Source organism: Gracilinanus agilis, chromosome 3 (assembly GCF_016433145.1).
Source record: "Gracilinanus agilis isolate LMUSP501 chromosome 3, AgileGrace, whole genome shotgun sequence".
Classification (NCBI taxonomy): domain Eukaryota; kingdom Metazoa; phylum Chordata; class Mammalia; order Didelphimorphia; family Didelphidae; genus Gracilinanus; species Gracilinanus agilis.
In genome coordinates this window covers 20,282,002-20,300,189 of record NC_058132.1, presented here as the reverse complement: position 1 = coordinate 20,300,189, position 18,188 = coordinate 20,282,002, and the positions used below count along the sequence as shown (strand labels likewise).

General features: G+C 45.4%; 1 pseudogene; it reads left to right on the top strand.

Annotated features, from left to right (window-relative positions):
* Positions 1 to 5,539: 5,539 nt before the first annotated feature.
* On the top strand, positions 5,540 to 9,249 carry LOC123242948 (annotated as a pseudogene).
* The last annotated feature ends 8,939 nt before the right edge of the window (positions 9,250 to 18,188 follow it).

Genomic DNA, 18,188 nt, shown 5'->3' with positions numbered 1-18,188 from the left:
TGTGACCTTGAGTTGCTACCAGGGAGAGCTTGTCCAAAAGAAAGAAAGGGGGGGGGCAGTTTTCTCTCTCCCTCTCCCTCTTCCTTCCCACTGCACCCCCCAGGCACACATAAAGAGAAAGCCCTGGTGTCTATGGAATAGCGACAAATAAGTGAGGTGGTTGTGCTTGTCAGTCAGTTGTAATAAGGAAAAACTGAATAAACAAATAGAGAGGGCAGCCACTCCAGTGGTGGTGAGGGTTACTGCTCAACATGCCAAAGCGCCATGAATCAGTTCAAAACTCAAAAGAAGACAGCAGGGCAGTGTTGTGACGACCATGTTCCATTTCATGCCTACTTCTACAAAGAAACAATCCATACTCTGAGACATCTTTCACAACATGACAAATAAGGAAGTACATATTGCATGATAAAACAAGAACCTACACCATATTGTTTGCCACCTCAGGAGAGAAGCGAAAGAATTTGGGTTGAAAAATGTCAGAAAACGAATGTTAAAAATCATTTCTGCTGGCAGTTGAAGAAAAAGAATGTCTTTGGGGAGGGGGAAAAAACAATCCATTGGAAAAAGAGATTGCCAGCATTGTAAACAAAAATGGCCTCTTTGCGGGGGCAGCTAGTAGCTCAATGAAATGAGAGTCAGGCCTAGAGATGGGAGGTCCTGGGTTCAAATCTGGCCTCAGACACTTCCCAGCTGTGCGACCCTGGGCAAATCACTTGACCCCCTTTGCCTACCCTTACCACTCTTCTGCCTTGGAGCCAATACACAGTATTGACTCCAAGACGGAAGATAAGGGTTTTTTAAAAAATAGCCTCTTTGGCTGATGTTGGTCAAGTCCATGAAAAAACTGCACTTACATGGGATGAGGATCTGTGACTCCTCAGGGCCATTCTTTCTGGTTCCAGATTCCCTGCTATGGAGCAGGATGAGCAGGGGAGGGAAAGGAATCCCAGAGGGGAAGATATCTTTCCCTTCTCTTCCTAGGCAGGAGTCTGGTCTATAGGGACTTAAGGAGGGTAAGGTCTCGCCCTGACACCAAGGGAGAGAGACAACAAGTAGTGTCAGACTTGGAAGTAAAGATGGTCTCTACAAGTAGACTCCTTCCTTCCCTCTCTTACTCTTCTCCTGCTCCATCTTTCTGCAAAGACCCAGGAGGCAGAAAAGGCCTTGAGATCCCAGATAAGATGAGACCATTCAGACTCTCAATGACTCCTGAGTCAGAGCTCTCCCTCCAACTGGTATCTTTACTTTCCTACATCCCTTCTCACACACAGTCTACACAACAGATTGACTGCTTGATCAATGAGGGAAAAGGTTGAGAATGGGAAGGTCCGGGATGGGGCTGCCAGGAATGTACAGGGGAAGCCTGAGGCTGGAAGACAGAATCTTGTCTGGGATTCAGAACCTGGGCTCTGGGGGAAAATGGGAACAAGGAAGCAGGAGGCCAGGACAGAAAGGTCTGGGAGGCAGGACACCATAAGAAAGCTGGAGGAGTGACCCTCTGAATAACAGGAGGGCAACCTGGGTCTAACTAGGAGTTGCTGATGACTCTCATCCTCTTTTGGAGCTTAGGCTTAGAGGTTGGTTATCTGGCTCCCTGGAGGGAAACTGGAGAAAGGAAGCTAAATACCTAAGGTCTGATGGAGCCTGCAGCAGAGCCACAGGTCCAGTGAAGAGTAACCAGGCAGGAGATTTGGCGTCTGGATCCTAGCAAGGTGCTAGGGACAATGAAGCAGGGAGCCAGTGGGCATTGGCAGAACAACCAAATATTGGAACAGGAGCTGGAGGCGGGGAGACAGAACACCTGAGTCCTGATGGGGAGGCTGAGAGTCAGACAAATGTGGCCCAATGGTAAAGCTGGGGATTGTGCCTAAAGATGTTTGGGATATGATTGGGGAGCCTGAACACGAAGCAGAGACAGTTGCCTAGGGAGGCTCCTGGCAGCACCTTCAGATTAAAGTGAGACAAAAAGGATGATTCCCAAAGGAAAGGGAAGGCAGCCTCAAGACTCTCTGAATCATGCCTACCTGGAACCTGCATGCACAGAGCTGCCTTCGGGAAGGAAGAGCAACTGCAACTCCAAGGAAAGACAGACTGATTTCAGTACCAAGGAAAGAAGCAGAAGAAACAGCTCCCAGGGAAGACAATGATTTCAGTACCAAGGAAAGAAAGCAGCAGGATCTCTGCTGCAAGGGAAGAAGGCAGAGAGAGATCTGAGCACCAAGGGATGGCAGGGTCACATCAGCTTCAAAGTCTCAATTTTCCAGTCCCCCACTCTGGGCAGGGTTTCTCTGTCCCAAGAGCTCTGCCCTGCTCCGTCTAGATGAGACTCCCAAGATCCTCCTGTGTAACCTAGAACCAGGAGATCAGAGCCTGCTCCTCTCTCTCCTCCAAACCCTGCCCTCTGTCATATGGAAAATCTGGGCCACTGGAATCCCTCTCTTCCACTCTAGACTCCTCCCAGGCCTCCAAACTCCACCCCAGAGCTCAAATTCCACCTACGCCACCACCCATCAGACTGCTCAACTGGAAGAGTCCTTCTCCTCCCTCCTCCCTCCTTCCCTGTGGTCTGGGATCCAGACCCTCCTCCTGCTAAGCAGAATCTCATGGCCTTCTTCCAGGTCTTCCCCCTGCTACACTCATCTTCTTCCAACTAAAGCATCCAGACAGACCCTACATCTCTCCTGATTCTCCCAAACATCTCCCTCCCTCACATCCCCCACCTGTCCTCCCTGCAGTTGGGAACTCAGACTTAACCACCCCAATTCAATCCTCTCTACAACCTGGAACCATTTGCAGACTTTGGGATCCTTTCCCTCAATCTCATTATTCTTCCCTAAGGGAAGACAAGTGGATCCTCTAGGAGAGCTGAGGTCATGAAATCGGGACACCTGGGTCCCAGTCAAGTATTACAGATGCTTCTAAAATGAGTGCCATCTCAATATTATCAGAGACAGATTTCAAAATGGGGTGGGGGTGGGGAAACCATTTAAGAATTTGTTCATTAAAGCAATTTTATATGAAAAGGTCTTAACCCAATTTTGAGATTTTTAAGAAAATCATTAAAACAAGAACCTGAATATGCTGGGTAAAAAAAAAAAATCCACAAAGACTTCCTCTGTCTATCCACTGGACCTTTAGGATGGTCGGGGCTTTGGGTTGGTTTTTCAGGCTGCTGCTCTATTCTTTTCTGGATCAAAAAAATTTTTTTTAAAATCTGTATCATTGTGTTTACTTGACCATTTACTTGTCACTATTCTCAAAAGAAACAATTAGAAGATAAACATTTATTCCATTTCTCAGGGGAAACAGTCTCATCTTGTTGCTTTGCTCAGAATGAAGTTTTTGCCTAAAATTGTTGACTATTTTTAATATTCAAAAATTAGAACAGCACGAAGGCCAGAGGGAATTGGGACTCTTTAAAAAGTGACACTGAGGGACAGCTGGGTAGCTCAGTGGATTGAGAGCCAGGTCTAGAGATGGAAGGTCCTAGGTTCAAATCTGGCTTCAGACACTTCCCAGCTGTGTGACCCTGGGCAAGTCACTTGACCCTCATTGCCCACCCTTACCACTCTTCCACCAAGAAGCCAATACACAGAAGTTAAGGGTTCAAAAAAAAGTGACACTGAATTTTTACTATCTTGAAAAGAGAATCAAATCATAAATAATGGAAAACGTCCAGCTACAGGCCTCTCTGACTGATGTCTCCATATGCATCTGTATAAACGTGCTCATTGTATTTCATGGTTGTGAATTTTAAAATCAAATATTTATAGTTTCCTTGTTTCTTTTCTGCTGGTTTTGAAGGCATTCTGTTTCTTGAATGGAAGGACTTTTAGTGTTCACTTTTTTTTTTTTTAAATCCTCACCTTCCACCTTGGAGTCAATGCTGTGTATTAGCTCCAAGACAGAAGAGTGGAAAGGGAGGCAATGGGGGTCAGGTGACTTGTCCAGGGCCACACAGCTAGGAACTGTCTGAGGTCAGATTTGATTTGTTTGTTTGTTTTTTAAACCCTTAACTTCTGTGTATTGGCTCCTAGGCAGAAGAGTGATAAGGGTGGGCAATGGGGGTCAAGTGACTTGCCCAGGGTCAAACAGCTGGGAAGTGTCTGAGGCTGGGTTTGAACCCAGGACCTCCCGTCTCTAGGCCTGGCTCTCAATCCACTGAGCTACCCAGCTTCCCCCTTATTGTTCATTTTTGATGTAACATTTGCTATAACTGGAGCTATCCCAGAGGAAGAAGGCCCTCGCTACAACGAAAGGGCATCAGGAAAGGCTTCATATTGAAGCTGGGAATTCAGCTTCAAGGAAGCTGGAGGCTAGGATGAAGGAGAACATTTCAGGCAAGGGGGATGGCCAGAGCTGGGACCCGGAGGAACATCCAGGACCCCAGTGTCACCGGATCAAAAACTACGTAAAAGACGGCTGGGAAGACTAAGGGAGTTATAAAGGGCTTTGAATGCCAAACTGAAGATTTAGTATTTGTCCCTGGGGGCAATAGGGAGCCACTGTTGAGCAAGGGGGTAACAGTCAGATCTATGTTTTAGGAAGATCATTTTGACACTGAATGAAGGAGGGGAGGGATGGGAGGGGGGGACTAGAAGAGGCAGACCTCCGCCATCCCCAGCAGCTAGAGCACTAGAGGGGCGGAGGGGGGAGGGGGGGAAACGAGTCTGCCCCAGGGGGAGGGCAGGGTCAGAGGACAAANGGGAGGGGGGGGGGGGGGGGGGGGGGGGAAAGGAGTCTGCCCCAGGGGGAGGGCAGGGTCAGAGGACAAAAGGGGGATACTGGAGAGACGCAACAGGGGTGAAGTGGGCAGGCACTAGGCAACAGCTCAGATACTGGGCACTGGGGGCGGGGGGAGGCAGAGAGGAGCGAGACCGTAAGGATGCCACCCGGGCTGGGAGCCTAGGAGGATGGTGGGAAGAGGGAGGAGCAGGAGAGGGGAGGGCTTGGGGGAAAGAGGTTGAGCTCCGTTTGAGACCCGATGAGTTTAGGAGATGCCCAAGAGGGGCCTCAGAGGGGAGCCTGAGGGTCAGCAAAGCTGGGAGAGAGGATGGGAGAGCCCTCAGCAGGGAGAAGATGGCAGGACCCATAGAGGGAGAAGAGGACCCTGAGCAGAGGATTCCTCCCAAATCACTGGGGCGGGGAATCCAATGAATTCAATCCTCATCCTGGCTTGGAAACAACAAACGGGCCAAATAAATGGCACCTTCTCCACGTTCCCCAAATCCCGTTTAATTGTCCATCTTCACTGTGTCCCCTCTTAGGAGGAAGGCAGGCAGCCCAGACCTTTGGAAGTCCTCTGGACTAATGCTGGGCCTTACCACAATCAGTGGCCATATCTTCCTAAGTGGCTGCTTCCCCTTCCATCTGCCAACTACCTCGCCCCTCCGCCCCCGGGGATGATGTGAAAGCCACAAGGAGGAAGGGGCTGCCCCCTTCTCCGCAGCAGGCCGGTCGCTGGGATGGGCTGGCCCTGACCACCGCTTCTGCCTCGGTCCTTTGGGTCTGCTCTCCCAGCAGCACCTGGGCCACCATGGCCTCCAGACTCCGGGTCCTGCTGTGCCTGGGTGAGTGCTGGGGGCAGAGCTCTGAGGCCTCTCAGAAGACTCCCAAAGCTGGGAGGAACCTCGGGCAAACCGAGTCCAGCCCGAAAGCCCACTTGACAGAAAAGGGAACTAAGGCCCAGAGGGGGGAGGGGAGCCGGGTCTTCTGGTGTCCGGCCGCTGTCCCTCGGGCTTCATGGCAAGGATGGGGGTTCTAGAAGAGCTCAGTCTAACCCGGAGCGTCTCCTCTAGGGCTGTGTCTGGAAGAGAGGATGCAGGCTCCAGAGGGTAAGTCCTTTGCCCAAACCCAGCCCACCGGGCACAGCCAACGGCCTCCAAGGCAGCCCAGGGGAAGGGGAGGGGAGGGAGGGAGAGTCTGGGCTGCTGGGATGGGAAGACTCAGAGAGGGGCGGCGGGGAGGAGCAGGCCGGGTGGTTCGGGGGACCCGCTGGGACTCTGGTCTCTGATTCCCTCCCAGGCATATCCCTGAGACCCTCCCTCAGGGCTGAGCCCGCCTCGGTGACCCCCCAGGGCAAGCCTGTGAGTCTTTGGTGTCGGGGGCCTCTTCGGGCTCATCTCTTCATCCTGAGGAAGGCAGGCCCCTCCGGCTACGCGGATGAATACATGGTCATGCCTCCGGCCGCTGCCCTGGAGGCCGAGTTCCTCCTGTCGTCTGTTACGGCCAGCCATGGGGGGGTCTATAGGTGCTGCTATTGGAGCCAATCAGGCTGCTCGGAGAACAGCGACCCCCTGAAGCTGGTGGTGACAGGTGAGAGGAAGGCCCCGAGCCCTGGCCGAGGCGGTGCCGCCTCTGGCCTCCCCGGCCTCCCCTCTCTGGGGCTGCTGCCTCCTCCGCAGGAGCCAGCTTTGCTCTCGGGAGACCCGGCACGTGGCGGCTCCCTGGGGCTCGCCCCTGCCCTGCCAAGAGAAGCCAAGAGAAGGGCCTGGCACCGCCCTGGCCCTCTCCCAGCTCTGCCTGGGCCCCGGGAGGGGAGGGAGTGTCTCTGCTAAGCCCGCCGCCTCCTTCCCCAGGCGGATCCAGCAAACCCTCCTTGCGGGCGCTGCCCAGCCTCGACGTGGCCTCAGGACAGAACGTGACCCTTCAGTGCCAGGCAAAGCTGTGGCACGACAGGTCTGCTCTGTACAAGGACGGAGGCCAGGTGGCCCTGGGCGCGGCCCAGAGGCAGCAAAGGGGCGCCCAGACCAACTTCTCCCTCCCGGCGGCACTGCGGCCCAGGGAGGGACTTACAGATGCTACACCTTCCACAGCGACGCTCCCTATGAGTGGTCAGCCTCCAGCGAGCCCCTGGAACTCCGGCTGCTGGGTAAGCGGACCCCGGCCGCCCCGGGGCCACCCCGGGCCACCCCCAGCCACCCCGGGCCACCCCCGGCCCTGCTCTCCAGAGGCCAGCAAGGCTGGTGGGTGGGGAGGGAAGGGGCTCACACACAGGGCCAGAGTCTGGGCAATGGGGGAATCCCAGGGAGACCCTCCCCTCCCCCTGACCCCTCAGCCCTGCTCCCTGGGGGCACACAGTGGGTCTGCTGGGTCCTTTCTAGGATTTCTAGCTTGAGGAGGTCCAGGGGAGCCAGGAGAAGGGCAGGGGAAGGCTCAGGTCTCAGTGTTGGCGCCTCCCTCTTCTCCTGCCCCCTCTCTATGGATTCCTCCCTGCCTGGCTCTTCTGGGAGCCCTCAGAGAACCACGTCCTTCCTCCCCTCCCCCTCTGTCTCCATCCCACCCCTCCTGGCACCCTGAAGTGAGGAAGGTGAAGATCCAGGCAGGGACATGGAAGGTGGGCAGCAGCTGCCCAGGGAAGAAAGAGCTGATGGAGTGAGGGAGCCCCAGCCCTTCTCTCCCCTTGCCCAGCAGCCCCAGGGCATCCCAGGCCTTGACCCAAATGAAGATGCCCTATTTCTGCCATCCCTTCCCTCCCCTCCTCCAGGCCTGGCTGGCAGGAGAGGAAACTCTTAGCTCCTCTCAGCCCAATTCCCAGTAAGTGGAAGCACTGGAGGGATGTCCTCACCTCCCTCCTCTGTCCAGCGCTGGGTCCCATTGACCCAGTCAGGACTTGGAGCCTTGACTGGACCTCAGCTCTCTGGAGCCTGAGAAGAGGCCCTGAGGAGGACTCAGAGGGCTCCTCTCCCCCCACCAGCTCCTCCTCCTGCTCTCTGGCTTTTCCCTCCCACTTGGAGCAACAAGACAAGAGAGTCACCAGATGGCAGAATCCTCAGGTGTCAGAGCTGGACAGTCAGTTAACTCTTTACTAAGCTCCTACTATGTGCCAGACACGGGGCTCAGTGCTGTGGATACACAGAGAGACAAAAGTCCTGGCTCCCAGGGAGCTCCTGGGCCAGTGGAGGCCACGTGGAAGGAGTGTGGCACAAACAGGAGATCCACAGAGTATTGGAAGCAACAAGTCACGGGGAGAGACAGACCTGGGACAGGGGAGAGAAGGCCTGAGGGAAAGGGGGGAGAGTCAGCTGCAGCCCCTGGAGCCTGGGGGGCCCCCAGCTCTCACCCACATCCCCAGACTAATGAGCACTAAAGGCTCTCAGGTCAGTGGCTGGGCTCTGAGTAGCCTGGAAGTGGCACCCTGGGGCTCCTGGGAAAGGGGAGGCCCTGCCTCTATCTCAGTGACAGCCTCTGCCCCCTCAGATGCTGCCTCCCAGGATTACACCACTGGCAATGTGATTCGTCTTGGCCTGGCTGGCCTGGTGCTCCTCATCATGGGCATCCTGCTGGCTGAAGCCTGGACCAGCTGGAGGGGACCCTGAGAAAACCCCTGGGGAGACCCTGTGTGAGCAGCCAGTCAAGATAGACAGGAAGATCGAACCGGGGTTTGGGGAATATGCGACCCCCAGGAGGCACCAGTCTGGAGGAAATGGCTCTGCCAGCTCCACAGAGGGTCATCCCTGCCCTTGGCACCTGGTCCTGGCCTCCCTTCCTTATACTCTGTTAACAGCCAGCTCCTCCCTTCCTCTCTTTGGCTTCTGCTTTGTCTCTCTTCCCTCCCACTCACAGGCTTGCCCCTGTCCCCTCTTCCCACTCTCCCACCAGAGATGAGAATAGCTAGGACTGATGCAAGCAGAGACAACTGTTCCCCAAGAAGAGATGGTGCAGGCAGGAACCAGGACAGCTCTTGGCCTGACTGGCTGCCTCATTTTCCTCTTCACAGCCCTGTGAGGTCACTCTAGTGAGCGAGATGGGGCTGGGGGACGTGGCAAGGACTGGCCAATGAGAGCTCCCTCCTTAGAACACTTCCAGGGTGCTCTGAGGCTGTCCTTGCATGTGGAGGCCATCCTTGCCCAACAGACCAGGTCTGGATCTCCACTTGGTGAGAATGGCCTTGAGCATGGAGGCTTGGAGAGAAGCCTCTGCTCTACAGGGAGCTGACTTGAGTGTAACTCTTGTCTCAGTGACCCCTGCTCATTCTCTTTGCTCTGTACCCTCATAAGAAAGAATGATCAAGAAATAACAGAGCTCTGAAGTTTCTAGGACTTGTCTCTTCCTCCAACTCCCTCCCACTTCCACCCCCCAAATAGACACATGGAGTACAAGATTCTCTTCCAACCCCCTGTGTCAGCTGGAGTCTTCCTAGCTACTCTTTCTAGCCCAAATCACTCCCCTTTCCACCAGATCCATTTAGGAGTTTCCATTTGTCTTATGATGGTCAAGAGAGTAATTTTACCACAATTAGGATGTCTCGACTGGTCAAATAATAAATTCTTTTGAAATTAAGAAATGCTGTCTCTAGAGAATTTCAATCGCTACAGGTCTTATTTGATCAATTCTTTCTACTGTATAAATCTCTGTCTCCTTTGTATTCAGGGTCTAACCCCTGACTGAGAAAGGAATTTGGTCCTGATTTGTTGGGCAGTTGCCATGAGTTGCTTTACAAATCAACACGCTCAGAAGAGCGAACAATGTTTCCAGTCATTTCGTCTTTTGCATCATGGAAATGTTCACTTCATGAGCTTGGTGCCGCCATCGCTTTTTATATTTTTAAAATTTCTTCTTTGCACTTAAAAACTTTTTTGAATTCCAAATGTTCTTCTTCCCTCCTTTTCCCTCCTTCCCACAGAGAACTCAAGCAATATATCAGTTACACAAAAGAAATTCTGCAAAACATTTCTATATTAGCCATAGGGCAAAAAAAAGTAAGTGAAGTGAAAAAAGTAAGAAAAGTCTACTGGAATTTGTCTTGTGTTCATCAGTTCTTTCTCTTGAGGTGGATAACATTTTTCATCATCAGTCCTTTAGAATTTTCTTAGATCCTCGAATTGATCAGAGTGCTTAAGTCAGTCTCATTGTTAGAGTGTTGCTGTTACTGGGTTCAGTGTTCTCCTGGTTCTGCGAACTGCACTTTGCTTCAGTTTATATAGGTCTTTCCATGTTTTTCTGAAACCATTCCCTTCATTGCTCCTTGTCACTACATTCCATGTAATAGAATACAATAGTGCTCCATTAAAATTCTATGTTACAACTTGTTCAGCTTATTCTCACGTGATAGGCATCTCCTCAGTTTCCCATTCTTTGTCACCAAAAGAATTGCCAAAAATATTTTTGAATCCATAGATCCTTTTCCTTTTTCTTTGATCTCTTCGAGGTTATAGACTAAGTAGTGCTATTACTGGGTCAAAGGGCATGAAGTTTTATAGCCCTTTGGGCATAAATCCATACAGTTTCTGAGGATGTTTGAACCAGCTTACTACTCCACCAACAATTCATTAGTGTATCTGTTTCCCCTCATTCCCTCCAGCATGTCATTTCTGATAGGTAAGAAGTTGGAAGGACTTATTTTGAATATTTGGAATTATTTCTGTGCCTGGGCTTGACAGTAAAGGCTCCAATCATTTAAGTGGCCTCTGATTTTTCATTCCTAAGAATTTTAAGTATTACCCCACCTCAGAGAATCTTCCACTGTTTGCAAAAGAGAAAGTAGAGGAGGTCTTATCTGCTTCAGTAGAAACATCTTATGCCAGATGCACTTACATCAGTGGTTCCCAAACTTTTTTGGCCTACCACCCCCTTTCCAGAAAAAAATATTACTTAGCCCCCTGGAAAGTAATTTAAAAAAAAAATTTAATAGCAATTAATAGGAAAGATAAATGCACCTTTGGCCATCACCCTCCCCTGGATGGCCACCAGGGGGCAGTAGCGCCCACTTTGGAAATCACTGACTTAAATTTAGCACAATGAGTTTCAATTCCTCATTAAGAATCATTACAGAGGTCAGTCTTGCCTGGGCAAAACTCTCTTTCTCATCCCAGAGGGGAAACATGAGATCAAAAGGATGACCGCCCACCATCTTCCACAGGAGGAGAAGTCTTCATGGACCATCTTCCCATTGGCTATTCACCAATTAGAGATGTCTTGGATATAGCTAGGGGAGGGGAAAAAGAACACTCATTAATTGTATATATTATGTAGGAACCTGAAGTTCTTTGATTTTTGAGAGAACCATTTGATCAAATTAATTTGTATTGATTAGTCAGTAAATTAATTTAATACTTAGAATTATTGTCTCTTGGCATTTTTAATTGTAACAGCATGGTAAGTCAGAGTTGTTTTAATTTCCATTTTCCTCTTATCAATAGTGATATAAAGTATTTCTTCTAAAAACAATTTTTCATATTCCTTGACAATGTATCAATTGTAGAATGGCTCCTGTCTTTATATATTTGACTCTGTTTCTTATGTATTTGAGGGGAAAAGGCCTTTATCAGAGAAATTTGCCATCATTTTTTAAATTTCATTGTCTATTGTATCTTTTAGTAAGTGGCAAAACAGAGTGAGCATCCAGGATGTGAGGCAGAAGAGTTGGGTGAGCCAAAAGGCAGACTCTGTGTCTCAAAAGCCAAACTGTATCCCTCCTGACATGATCACTCAGACCTTTCCCAAGACATCTTTCTTTGAAGAACAATCATACAGGAAATGAACTCACACCTCAGTAAGGAAGAGGAAGAGGCAAGTCTTCAGCACACCAAGAGACCTTCTTCCTTCACTCTGTGTAGCCCATTTGGGTCCCAAAATGGTGGCTGCCCCACTCATTGATTTTATTATCTAATCAAGTTCTTGTTTACAGACAAACAAGAAGCAGTTCTTCTCTCTGCCTACAACAAAACAGAGCCCAGCAATATGCCTTTAATCCTGTTGGACCCCCCCCCCAATTTCATAGTCTGGAGGAGACTATTTTGTAGTTTTAAAATCAAAATTATTCTTGGGATCCAAAGGGGGAAATCATTTCTCAAAAAATATTCCAATTCCATAATAACTTTTGTAAGGGGTAAAAAGGGGTTTTGATTGGGTGAATATTAAAAGGTTTGGTCACCAGGGAATTGAATAATTATGAATTCCCAATTAAAGAATAACATCAAGTCAAATGACTTTAATGGAAGTTTATTTACAAATGAGAAAAGAGAAAGTAAGAAAATTAGAGAGAGTATAAGGTAAGATAATTAACCTGATAAACTAAATAATTCATTTAGGTCCCTGGTTTAACCCAAGCATATCTAACTAGTCCTTAATTGGAAAAAGGTCAAGCCTTGAGCCAAGGGCTGAGGCCCGAAGGCCCCAGAGATGTATGAAGCAAAAGCTTCCCTTTTTGAAAGGGAAGTTCCTTAAGAGAAGTTCAGGAAGATTCAGTCTTTACACTCACCACGTGGAATCTCAAAGGAAAGATTTAAGAACGGTCTCCCCAGCTCCAGAGCTCCTCCGAGTCCTGGTCACGAACCAGAAGTGTTCCTACAGGTCCTGTTCACCAACCAGAAGAAAGATGCTGAGCTCACTGAGCTCTCTTTTAAAGGAGCTTCTTTTTCGTCACTTTCTGTGTTTTCCTCTTAGTTTAAATGTCCAATCACAACAGATGCTTTTCTTAGGACTGCCCAGCAGGGAGTCAGTAGATTTTGATTTATCACTCAATCTAGCACATGTGGGTCACAGACCTCCCAACTTGTGAGTTAAGTGGAGATGTTTTCACCTTTGGTGATTAAATCTAAAGATGGGCAAGGTAGATTTAATCTCATTATCACACTTTCCAAGGTGAAGTATGCTCAGCTCCACAAGCCAGGTCTAGAGATGGGACATCTTGGGTTCAAATGTGGCCTCAAACAGTTCCCAACTGTGTGACTCTGGGCAAATCACTTAACCCCATTTTCCAGGTTCTTACTGCTATTCTGCCCTGGAATCAATACCAAGTATTAATTCTAAGATGGAAGGTAAGTGTTTGAATAAATAAATAAATTATGAAAGTGCTGTGTGAAGTGATGCTGAAAAATAAAACAAAGTATAAGTGAAGCAACTAAATTACAAGGAAACTTTGTTGCCGTAGAATTAAAATCTAAATTGTAGTTAATAAAACTAAACAATAAAGTGTTCCAAAAATTGTAGTGCATTTTTATACTCAAAAAACTTCAGAAGTATAAATGCTGAAAACTTACCAAAAATATCATTTAAAAGTTAAATTATATAAATTTCTTTTACATTCTTGGGATTTTTCTGAGTCTTGAAGAACATCTTAAGCTGAAATTCTCAGTTAATTCTTGCAAGATTAAAAATTAATACTCAATACTCCAACTATTATATTTTTATAAGCTTTATTAATAATAACTTGAAGAAGAGGAAAATGATAGCCTTAGTAAAGACAAACTTCCTAGACCACGCATGCAGGAGGAGAGAGAAGTAGAGAGAGAGAGAGAGAGAGAGAGAGAGAGAGAGAGAGAGAGAGAGAGAGAGAGAGANAGAGAGAGAGAGAGAGAGAGAGAGAGAGAGAGAGAGAGAGAGAGAGAGCTTACAACAAATTTATAAACAACATGTGAGGATGCAGTGTGGTGGAAGGGGAAAGGATTCTGGGTAATGTAGTTCAGGGGTACAAAATTTCTAATTACACATTCTTCATAACACTTTTTCAGACTGATGAATCTGTAGAAATGGTCTGCCAGTTTGGTCATATTGGTCTCTGGATATATCTCCATTTGATGTTTTCCTGTTGTTACGATTAAAAATGATAAAGACTGATAAAATAAGAGAAATTATTGTTTTAATAGCCATGGCCTTGTTGGTAAAATATATATGACCACGCTTGACTATCTTTTAAATCTTTTAAATCTTTTAAATTTACCACTAGTGTCTCTCTCATACACCAGCCAGACACTCAGGAAACCCAAGAGACCTTCTCTAGGCCCTCCTCCTGAATTTAAGCTGCCCTATGCGTGGGGACATCTGAAGTCCCCACGCCTGAAATCAGAAACCAGAAACCCATTGGAATCACGGGAAATGTAGTCTCAAAGTCCCCCACATGTCCACAGGAAGTTTGTAAGATACTTTTAAATGGCATCTCCCCAATTCCAAACATACACTATGCAGGGGTCCTGTATATATAAAAATCTAATTCATTGGATGATCTGAAGGCTAGGATTACAAGTGCAATGCTTTCAGTCATTGAACACCTTTTTTAATTTTTACTTCGAATATTTTTCCATGGTTCCATGATTCATGATCCCTTCCCTGCCCCGCTCTCTCCTCCCTCCTCCCAAAGCCAACAAGCAGTTCCACTGGGTTATACATGTATTGTTGTCACTGAACAACTTTTGATAAAAATTTTTACCAAATTTAAAAGTTGACCACAGCAATGTATAGCCCTGAGAAACAGATAGATTAAAGTAATAGATGCTGATAAGAACATGGAGAAATGGGCCTATATTACATTGCTAGAGCAACTGAGACTTGTTCCTTTCTAAGAAAACAAGATGCAAATATACACTTAGAGCTATAAAGTTATTCCTGTTCATTGTCCTAGGAATCCCATTACTAGTATGAGAGCCTGAAAGCATTATTGGTAGGATAAAAAGTTGTGAATGTAAGAAAATATTCATGAAAGCTTTGTTTATAATGACAAAATAACTGGAAATAACACAAATGAGATGAATGGGGGAAATGGTGGAATAAATTGTGATATTTGAATGTAATGGATAGCATTGTTATTAGAAATAACAAATATTGGAAATATAAAGAAAATAAGGGAAATATATGAAGAAGTGAAAAGAGAATAAGAATAATACATACAACAATTACATTTAAACAAATAAGTCAAAATCAAGAGAAAAAGTATCAAAGTAAAACAAATCCAAAGAGAACTCAAGAATAGAGGATGTTTATATTAGCACACATATATCATGTCATATTTTTAAACAAATCATAAGCAATGTGGAGTTTGTGGTTTTGCATGTAATTTTATGCACTTATTATTTAAATGTTTTGGTGATGATTATTAAGCATATAATAAAAAATCTAAGTGATAAGGCTAGAAAATGTATGATTTCAGAAAAGGCCTGAGTTAAAATCCAGTTTGTGCAATTTAGCAGCCCTGTGACTTCACCTGTGACCTGGAAACATTAATACCTAAATTGTATAACAACTGCCTAGTATATGACAAGCACCATAGAAAGGCTATGCTATTATTATTTCTTTAATGGAATGTAATTACCCCATATTAATAAGTTGTTACAGGGTTTTAGATGTGATTAAAAGGCAAAAGGTGAAGGAATTGTATAAAAGGAAATTTGAAAATTGGTAATACATTTTAGTTCATGTTTCAAATTCATAATATGGTTTATGATAAGGTGATGTTTGGTAAATTATTATAAAGATACTCTGTCAGAAAGTAACTTCTCTTATAATTTGTTTTTTGGGGGTTTTTTTGCTAGAATATGAACTAAACTTTTAAATGAAGGAGAAGAAAATCTACAAATACTTTTGGGAAATTGTGACAAATTGTGATAGTATTTTATCACCTCGGTTGACCATGTGTTGCAATATTCTAAAACACTGTTGTTCTGAATTCTAATTCTAATTCTATGTGCTTATGTATAGGATAAGATCCTTTAAAGAATCTCATCCACCTGAGTGGGGACTGAGAAGATTAAAAGTGAATAACTAGAATAAATAAATTGGAGTGGAAAATTTCTGAGAAAGATCAGATGATTATACATGTCAACTATAATTGTTTCTAATGAGATACAAAGGCACTGAGCATGTTCTTTTACTAAGTTGTAAAAATTAGGATTAAATCAAAAATTTTCATTTAAAAAGCTAATTTTAAAAGTTTGATTCTCATGGATTTTTCTTATTTTAAATTCACTTTTTGATTTGTCGTTGGTTGTTTCCCAAACAACTCCCTGGTTTAGACAGAAGAAATGAGCATCAAGAAGGATAGAAACTGAAGATCCTCTAGGGCAGAGATTCATATCTGAATGTCCTTCATCTTCATATTAATGAGATTAGAACCACAAGGTCTGAGTTAACTCTCACTATTTGACCCAGCTATTAGCAAAGCAAAACTTTAATGGTTGTATTAAATAATATGAAGATTTGTTTTCCAAGAAATTTTAAAGAAAGATGCTACCAATGAGCTAGAAAGACAGATCTGCAATGCTTCTGAGGACCAGCATGATTCCAAAAGGTCATCTTCCAAGAGGAAGATGATAGCAATAGAAGATAACCCCAGAGATCAGACAGCTACACGGTGAGACTCTGAGTCCTTGGATATACTGGATCAGAGAGTGGGAGTTGGATCACCCATTCCTTTCATGCCTTTCATGTCCCCCTGTGCCCTTACTTAGTAAGAATCTCATGCCAGAAAAGGAGTGCTCTCTTAATGGCTCTCTCTCAATGCTTCAATCACTTTTTAACTTCATGTTAAGAAATACCCAAGCATCATAGCTAAATCTTCCATGAAATACATAGCACCTTCAAGTCCGTTTGTATGATGATGGGTCAATCATGAAATTTATAAATATCATTATCTGTAGTGATTCACTGGAGAAACTGTCAGAAGGAATATTGAGAGTATTATAAATAAAAATTAATCTTGGAGACTTTATGAGTTTCTATTAGTAAAAAGAAAGAAAGAGAAATAAGGTTTCCAGCCTTTCTAACTAAAAGTAAGATCAGGTCCTGGATTCCAGCCTGGTGCCATTCCTTCCAGAGATGGCTACATAGATAAGCTGGTGTCAGAAAGACTCAGAGAATGGCTGATAGAGAAGACCAAAGAAAGAGCTCAAGCCTCATCTAAGCCCTTCCTCTGGATCCTTCCATTGGCCCCTGGCCTCATGGCATCTCCTCATGGCAGACACTGGCAGACATGTGACTCTGTGACTCCTCTGTCCATCCACTGGGGTGTGTCTTCCAGGATTGGACTGAGTTGGAGATCCCCCAGATATTTAATCCACATAAGAAAATTTGAATATATATCTATATCTAGTATATGAATTAAATATTTTGGAGACTCCAGTTCCATAAAAATGTACCTTGTTAAGTAGAATGCCATACAGTCATGAGTTTTAATTTCCAGCATGGCAGGTGAGATTCTTGACCTGCAGAAGTCAAGGGATGTGATACATGAAGACTGAACTGAAACCTGGCCAATTAGAAATCTTAGGGGAAGAATTTAGACTAAGTTTAAAAGGCCAACAGATCAAGCATGTCTCTCTCGGCCATTTTTTCTGGCAATCTAGCTCCATCTCTCAAGTGAGCAGTCCTTCTTTTATCTGTTTAGGCCAGCAGTGGTTGGAGTCATAGCACTGGGCCAGCAAGCCTGGGAGCATAGCCCAACAAGAACCTGTGAAAGAGATCTGACCAAATGGAAATTTTTCTAGGTAGACTGCTCATCCTTCCTCTTCCTTTCTTTTACAAATAAATAATTATAAATCTAATCTAAGTCTCCAAGATTAATTTTAATAATAACACTGACTTTGGAATTAAAGGCTTAAATCAGTTCTTTAACCTTTCTACACATTCCTTTGTACTTAGGAATTCCAAAGAATATGTCCACTCCCTTGTCCCCACGAGAGTCTGGTACATAGAAAAGGGAAATACTGAAACTCATCTTGCTCAGTATATAAGAGCTAGTTTGGACTAGGAATTATTGCTAATGATTCCCAATGAATACCCACCATCACACAAGGGAAGTGGGGGGCGGGGTGGAATTGAGAGTTTGGATGGATTACTTCCCCATTGGCTGTTTACTAATTAAATAGTTTTGGGGTGTCCAAGGAAGGGGCTGAATGATAAGCTCCCAAATTGCATTTATGGACCTGCTCAAGGGAACTTCCTGATCTTTGATCATCAGGAGAAAATGTTGACCAAATAATTTATTATTGGTTAATGCCAACCTAATCAATAAATTGACGCTTATACCCACAAGCACTCAGTCTCTCAGAATTTTTCATTGTTACACTATGGAATATTATGGAAGGCTGGCTAATAATATTTTAGAGAAAAATTCATTAAATTTACATTGTTTTATTCACATTATGAAATTTAGAATACCTAATTAGGTCTGTGCTAAAGCAAAGGGTCTTCCTTTATTAATTAGATCCATACGTATTATCTCCACATTCAATGTACAATCAAGAATAATCTCCATGTCAAGTTTTCCCAAGATCATTGCTTTTATAACCCTTCTTTCCAACATGACCACTTTTAATGTCTATGAATTGCCCTCTTCCAACAAAAGGCATATTCCCATTGAACACATTCATAATATTTCTCTCCACTATGATTGTTCAGATGTAAACTAAGAGATGATCTCAGACTGAAGGTCTTCTACCATTGAGTAAATAAGGAGCTTGTCTCAAGGAAGA